Source organism: Protopterus annectens, chromosome 4.part1, assembly GCF_019279795.1.
Source record: "Protopterus annectens isolate FY-2018-M chromosome 4.part1, PAN1.0, whole genome shotgun sequence".
NCBI lineage: Eukaryota > Metazoa > Chordata > Ceratodontiformes > Protopteridae > Protopterus > Protopterus annectens.
This window is the reverse complement of record NC_056734.1, coordinates 800,517,205-800,525,849: the sequence shown is the minus strand read 5'-3', so window position 1 is coordinate 800,525,849 and position 8,645 is coordinate 800,517,205.

Below are 8,645 nucleotides of genomic sequence, written 5' to 3'. Positions count from 1 at the left end.
GCATGGTTACTTGGTAGCCCTTCCATTTAGATTAGCTATCATGCTATTACTATGTCCCATACCTACAGGCCATATGTATCCTGTTATTGTACATACCAATAGTCGATACCTGTGGTATGCATGATATGCCTGTTATGCTGTGTAGAATATCTGTCATATCTACCTATAATACTATACATTACACATATTTCACATAGTATCCCATAATGCAAAGCATACTTGCTCAGCGGACCACCTTACATATGTCATTAACGTTATTTATCCATACACATGCGTGCTGTGACAGTATATCAACATATACTATCCCTGCTATGGCACGTCCTTGTTGGACATACCCTACCACTGACGGCGGGTTGTATGGCATTGTTCTGTTTAATGGCCTCATGTAGCTTCCTTCTGGTGTCTGTGCTGTGTACCTTGTGTCCCACTGCTGGACGCACAGATTCTACAAGCGTTAGTATGCTCAGCAAGACATCACTACATCAATACCTTTCCCCACTTTATACATTGCGGACACGTTTAATTAATGCAAACCAGGCTATACATACAGTAAAACTAATTAATACAGATCATGCTATACATAACCTTACATATCGGGCGTTCTACGTATCTTGTTGTCATTATGGCGTTTCATTTCTATCTCTCTCACAGTGTTTCAACTGTTTTTCGGTATGAGCATACGGTTTGAATGTCTGGCAAGTCATCCTTATATACGTCGATACCTGAAACATGTGGATTCTTCCCGCCAATTGGTGTTCCTGAGTGACTAATTACTTGCATATCAGCTGTGCAGCTACTCCATTCACCAATTACGTGGCGACAGTGGGGTATAATTGGATTCTCCACTTGGGCGTTGCCTATTTGCCCTACCTTCGGGGAGACGGTCTGTATTGTGTTTTGTTATGAGTAACTGCAACTGCTATGCATGGAGACAAGTATAGTTTGGATTCATGTCCCCCATGGATTGTGTGTGACAGGTAGAGTATTTGGTTCAACATGTGGGTGTACCTGTCATCCCGACATCTGTTAACGGTGTATTGCAATCAATACCTGCAACATGGCTGTTTGTTCCATTATACAACGCCTGCAATTTTTCATGTCGCCTTTAATTGTGTCTCTCACATGGTATGATGAGGGTTCTGCAAATGTAATTGACTGACTGGATGTTTGTGCTGCTATTACAGTTTGTATTGCTTTAGTTTCTAGTGTGGGGGATGTCGGTGGTTGTACGTAACATATATGGTTTGTGGGCCTTGCATTTCTACATAATCCGTATATATGTGTGTGGGCTCCGTCCCTGATTAGAGAGCTAACAGTTAGTAGACTTATGTTACGGGATTGTACGTTGGGCCATTGTTAATTGGTTTCTATATCATCTGCAGGTGAGCTTGCTACTTGTATACCTCCGTAATTGCAGCAATATATCAGGGGATATGTGTAGGTGACAGCTATCCCTTGTATTTCTGTCCCAAGTATTTGCAGTCATTGTGGTTGTGTTGTTAAAAGAGCCTGTTTGCCATGGGTTGCCACCTTATCATATGGTCATTGTTGGAATCTTGCGGGACACAAAGCAGTGTTTACAGGCCAACACGTAGCCACGGTCAGTACACAGGTAGCCCATACTTCTATCCTCACTACATACCTATTGTTGTGACTTTGGATACTTATCATATTGCATGTAACATTTAAGTTTCTTACATACAGGCATAACTATTAAATACAACTGTTACATTATATATGGGACATATTTATGTCCTACCATCTCGGACATTTGCCCTTTGTACTGTTTTATGTCAGGACACACCTGCCCAGGGTGGGGATGTCCCTCCTACTGTGGTACAGGTAGTAACCGTATGCCTATGGCTAGCTATACCCACACCTACCATACTGGTCTGCCTCTGACTTGGCACCAACATACACATGTTGCGGACACACACACACACATTACAGTCACACAGAAATGCACACGGCACCCTCAACGCACACTTACACAGACTACAGCACTCACAGAAACAGTTGAACACAGTACCTACGTGGACCACGACACCGTCAGCGGTGACTAACCGTCCCTTCATATCATCATACTATTACTCGCGGATGTACTGTTCTGGTACTGTGTTCTATCGGTCTTTCAGCCTCGTGGTTATGCATGCTGGTATGTTACACATTCCATGGTTGGCGGTATCCTATTTATTTGTACCTCCAAGATGTTATGAATGTCGTTGAACTATCTATCATATTTGCAGATATCGCTGAATCCATCTATATCACCATATATCCCTCTATTGCCCTTTCTATCTGTATTATATATATGCATATGTGTACATATATATATATATATATATATATATATATATATATATATATATATATATATATATATCTATATATATATATATATATATATATATATATATATATATCTGGCGGGGATTGTGACAGGCACACAGCACCACCATATGCTGTAAGACTCATGTACTATTCAGGTGTTGGCATTCTGTGTTGCACTGGCTGTTGTGTTTACAATGTTTGAGGGCTGCCTATGTAGGAGTCACACATTGGGCCACCTATACATTAAAATTTACAGTTGGTCATGTTTGTTTGCCATCCATTTTACTGTGTGTGCAGGTGGAGAGGTGTCAGTCCATAGTGGCCTACATGGTCAGTGTATGTGCTATACGTTCCCTCTTTGCCAAGGCGTAGGCATATTGGGCACACCTCTGTCTGCCTACTGGGGCTAGCACAGTGTGTTCATGGTCTGAATCCCTCTGTGCCTGTACTGGCCTTGGCAATTGCGGTGGGCTATGAGGGCCTTCACCATTTTGTCCCTGCTGCAGCTGCTTCCGCAGGATCATATTATGTAGCATGGCACATACTATGACGATGTGGGCACACGTGCCTGGAGAGTACTGCAAGGCTCCACCAGATGTATCCAAGCACCGGAACCGTGATTTCAGCATCCTGAACACATGCTCTATGATGATTCTGGTTTGTGCGTGTGCCTCATTATGGCATTCTTGCATGGGTGTGTGTGCATTTCTGATGGGAGTCAGCATCCACGGCTCCAGTGCATAGCCAGCATCCCCCACGAGATGGCCATGTGGGTTGTCCCCCCTGACAAATACCTGATACAGCTGTGAGGCAGGCCAGATATGGGAGTCATGGTAGCTTCCAGGGCTGCCAGCACACACATCCATGATAATGCCCTGGGCATTGCACACGACCTGGCAGTTGATGGAGTGGAATCCCTTGTGGTTTATGTAGCGCATACCCTGCTCACCGGGTGGTGACTTGATTTGTATGTGAGTGCAGTCTATCGCACCCAGTACCTCCGGGTATTGTGCCACATGGTGGAAGTGATGCATATTGCTGGCCAACTCCTCCTGAGTTCTGGGGAAGTATATCTGCTCATTGGCATGTGGTAACATGGCATCCAGGAACTGGTGTAGTACCCTGGATGCTGATGCCTGTGAGATACCCATTATATCTCCAGTTGGCCTTTGAAAGGTACCTGTGGCCAGATTTCACAGGCTTACACATACCTTCGTGTCCACTGGTATGGGTTCACCTCTGTTGTTTCTGGTTCTCAGGCGTGGTCGGCACAGCTCCACTATTTGCTGTAAGATGTCCCTGTCCACCCTGTAATGCTCTACTATCTCCAGGTCATGTAGCCTCTGGTAGGTTACCCTCGGTCTGAACACTCTCCTTCTCCTCCGAGGCCTCCGGTGGTTGTCGGCATCATCCTCCACAACACCGTCAGTCTCTAACACATGCTGATGAATCACAGCTATGGCAGCTCCCAACATGTACATTTTAAAAGTTCCCTGTGTGTTTACACCTATGGTGCGGTGTTTGGGAATACACAGGTGTGTGTTGGGTGCTTACACACTTTATACTATTGTGCTGTGAACACCGATGATGTCATAGGGTGTGTATGTACATTCGTAGCTACAGGTTATGTTATGTGTTTTGCTGCCGGAACTACTATTGTGATGCCTTTGGTGTTGAATTACATTTGCCTGCCGTGGATTACCTCTTGACCTTCCCTTTACATTTCTGCGCGTTGCACCTACCATTTTCTGGCGTGCATCCTGCAGCCTACTTTCATTTGTGCTTTCCTGGACCTGGCGTATCTTGTGTTATGTGTGCTACTGCCGGTCTGCTGTTGGTTTGCTTTGCTCTGCTGTGTCAGGCCTCCTATCTTTGCAATCCATTTACCTCCCCTCCTTTCTTTGCATTCACATTCCTCCCCTATCCTGTTTTGCAGGTTTCTGCAAGCGGACTTGTCAGCTGCCGTCGATTGGCCTTCGTGGGTTGATTGGTGTTTATTGCTCATTAGTACTCCAATTATCCTACTTCCGCATTTCCTTTCCTTCCCCTGACCTTCCTGTTTCTGCTATTGTTTGCAGCGCGCGCGTCTGTTTACTGGGTTTTGGGCACGTTTTCATCCTCGTACACATGTGCTTTTGGCCACCATGTGTGCTCTCAGCTAAACGATTCCTCCCCACCCCTATCCTGCAGCTTTGCTTAGCAATGGACAGGCCAGATTTGCAATGCTCCAATGTGCTTAGTGCTACAGTGGCACACCCCTCTGCTGATGTCATGTATCTCCTCTGAGCCACTCATCGGTGTTATACCTCTGCGCCGTATGGTACAAACTTCCTCCGATGGGACATTTGCGATTCAGTATTATCTGCCTCATTTGCATGGCATTGACTACTAATTCATAGTTACCACGCCAAACACTATCGCAAGCCCTTAGCAACCCTTGCACCTTGGTTGTGGTGTTCCATGCCTACCCTTGTGTGTTATGCTGTAAACCTGATTTCTATTACGTTGCGATTTTATGACATTTTTATATAATTTCTTTATGTTACAGCTTCCGCACACATGCCCTGCGGTTCTGCTGTGTGTTACTGTGGACATGACATTAAATGTTGTTATTTACGTGTTGTGCGTCTTTTCTTATGCCATTGGCTGTGTATTTCGCCATTGGCATATATTCACGTTGTGATACCTGGGTCTGGCCCTCTTCCATAGCTCCGATTTTATGTTTGGGAAAATGTAAACCATGTTTTTTGGTTTACATTTCCGTGGCTTCCACGCCTGCACCACTTCATGAATCACTATATGCCTTCATTTGCATGGTGCAACACTGCACATGGGGTGATTTGCATACCTACGCCGGGGGCTGCGCAGATCTGGCGTATGCCGGTAGTGCACGCGGAATTAAATCATACCTGAATCGCTCGGTGGCCATATTTGGCATTATAAGGCCTACGCTATGCGTGCACCTGGTGCAAGCTTCATGAATCCTGGGGCAAGTCTTTGCAATACCTACTAGTATAATGTTGTCTAATGTCTAACAGTCCAATTGTGGTAATGTATTGTGTTGTTAATATTTTAAGTATTACTGTATGTGATTTAGTCTTACTGTCACTCAAGCTATGTATTCATTGTTATGTCTTTAACTGGTGTTATGTCTTTAACTGGAACCAAAGCAACATAATTTTGTTCAGTTTGCACTGCTGTGTATATCTGATCGACAATAAGATTTACTTTGACTTTGAAGTATGTTCATATCTTCATAAGTGAGAGCTCTAAGTGTTATTGAGCGGTATGGTGGGATATGTTTTGGTGGGAGACAGGAAAATGATTTCTCAATGTCCATTTCTGTAACACTATACCTGTGATAATTCTAGTTGTTTATGAGTAATTATGAAAATAAACAATATTTCCATATGTACTTAATACTTCAAAAACCAAGTAACTTACAAACTTGCATGACAACAGCTGAAATATTAGATGGTGTTGAAGAAAAATGTCTTTGATATTTACACTGCAAGATGCACAGCTTGAGAGAAATTCAGTGTTATTGATATTGCCATTCATACAATTAGCATGTGTTTACATATTTCTGTAAATATCTCATTAAACATGCACTTCTAGAGGATTTTTTTCTTACCATGTTTATTTATTTATTTATTTGCAGTTGGTTTACCAGGATAGTCCATTGGGCCAAGATGAACCCATTTTCAATGGAATCCTTGGGAGAAAAGCTCCAAACAAGCAAGGTTACAGTAAGGATTTAGATTACAATCATTACAAATACTACAGACTAGTGAAAAACATTACAGATACTACAGACTAGTGAAAAACATTACAATATACAATACTGAGAAGACATTACATCTTATGGAAGCTTGCACTTAAGAGGTGCATACTAATATATTCATTGTAAATAGCTTAGTACTAATGAAACACATTACAATATACAATAGTGAGATGCCATTCCATCTTAAGGAAGCTTGCACTTAAGAGGTGCATACTAATACATTCATTGTAAATAGCTTAGTACTAGTGAAAAACATTATAATATACAATATTGAGAAGCCATTACATCTTATGGAAGCTTGCACTTAAGAGGTGCATACTAATACTTTCATTGTAAATAGCTTAGTACTAGTGAAAAACATTACAATATGCAATATTGACAAGCCATTGCATCTTATGGAAGCTTGCACTTAAGAGGTGCATACTAATACATTCATTGTAAATAGCTTAGTACTAGTGAAAAACATTACAATATACCATATTGAGAAGCCATTACATCTTAAGGAAGCTTGCACTTAAGAGGTGCATACTAATACATTCATTGTAAATAGTTTAGTACAAGCAAGAGCAGGAGAGTACGTAAAATGAAAGTTGCCAGTTTAAAGAAGGGAGGAGATATGTGGGGTGGGAGCAGGAGCATTCCCACTGGGATATTAGATGTGGGTGAAGAGATTTGTTTTGAATGAAAAGCGGTTTGAGGTGGTATGAATGGATGGTGGTAGGGAGTTGGTTGTTAGATCTAATAGTCTAACAGGGAGCTGCATTTTGAAGGCAGAGGAAAGGGAAGGACAGAGGGAGGGGTTGAAAATGAGCTTGTGAGCAAGAGTAAGTTGAGTGTAGGTGAGATGATTGGATAGTTCTAGCCATTTTCGTTTGTGGAGAGATATACAGTGGTGGGTGGAGGACTTATGGCTGGTAGCGAACTTAGTAATTTTGTTGTAGCAAGAAGAGAGCTGTGTTTTAAGGGAAGATTGCAGGTTAGTTAGGAGTGGGGCTCCATAGAGTAGGGAGGGGATGAGAATTGTGGTAGAGAAAGTGAATTTAGTGGAGGGTGTGAGATAATGTTTTTGTCGATAGAGCATGCCGAGTTTTTGGTGGGTTTTTTTGATATTTAGTTGAAGTTGGGAGTTGAATTTAAGCTGACTGTCAATTTGGACCCCTAGTAATTTGGCCTCAGATACCAATTCGAGAGATGTGTTATTATGGCTAGTGATAGAGAATGTGCTTATATTGAAAGAGGTGACTTTAGAGGGAGTAAATACCATTAATTTGGTTTTAGAGGCATTGAGTGCTAGGTGATTTTTTTCATCCATTGTTTGGTGGTTGAGAATGCATCTTGTGTGAGCTTTAGGAGTGTAGGGATAGAGGTGGCAGAACAGATAATAGTTGAATCATCTGCATATTGGATAATATTTGTAAAAGGGATGGAGTTGTGGAAATCGTTTATAAATATATTGAAGAGGAGGGGACCCAGTATGGATCCCTGGGGAGCTCGAGTTGGGGTGTTAAGGAATTCGGAGGTGGCTTTTTTCCATTTTACTGCTTGATATCTATTGGATAAATAGCTGGTGAACCAGTTCATAGAGGAGGGTGATAGGTTAAGCTTAGAGAGTTTAGTTAGAAGTAGATTGTGGGAGATAGTGTTGAAGGCCTTAGAGAGGTCAAGTAGGTGGGTAGAAACAATGTGGCCAGAGTCTCGAGCTTTATTCATGGTTTCTAGGAAGGAAAGAAGGGCGGTCATAGTGCTGTGACTGGGTCTAAAACCATGTTGTGTGGAAGTTAGTAGGTCACTGTCTAAGAGATGTGGTAGGAATTGTAGATGGATACTCTTTTCTAGGAGTTTAGAGATGGGAGATAGACTAGCGATGGGCCGGAAATTAGTGATATTGTTATTGCTGCCACCTTTATGGAAAGGTATGATAAAGGCCTTTTTCCAACTTTGGGGTACAAAACTTTCTTGTATAAAGTGGTTGATTAGAATGCTGATGGGGTAGGCAATAGCTTCAGCAGCTATGCGAAGAAAGTACGAAGGAATGGTATCGGGGGTATTAGAACATGGCTTTAGTTTCTGAAGGAGTTTTTTTATGGTAGATGTGGGTATAGGTTTTAATGAGAAAGGTGGAGACTGGGAAGAGGGGACATTTGAAGGTGGTGGTGATGGAGAAGAAATTAAAGGAGAAGCAGAAGTGGGGAGTTTAGTGTTGATGGAGGAGGATGGGGGTGAAGTGGAGGGTGTGGTGATGTTAAAGAATGATGAGGTTAGTTTGGAAATAGAATCAATGAAAAAAGAGTTAAATTGTGTAGCCAAATCTATGTCTGGAGCATTAGGGTTTGGGCTGGGGTTATCTGATTTGCTGGGATTAAGGAGGGTGGAGATTCCTTTCCAGAATTTTTGCGGATTTGCTTTATTGTTGTTTTGGAGTATGGAGAAGTAATTCTGTCGATCAGTGATAATGAGATTTTTTACTTTGTTTCTAAGTGTTTTGTATTTATTATGGGTGGGGGGAGTCCTATTTTTCTGGTAATGTGCC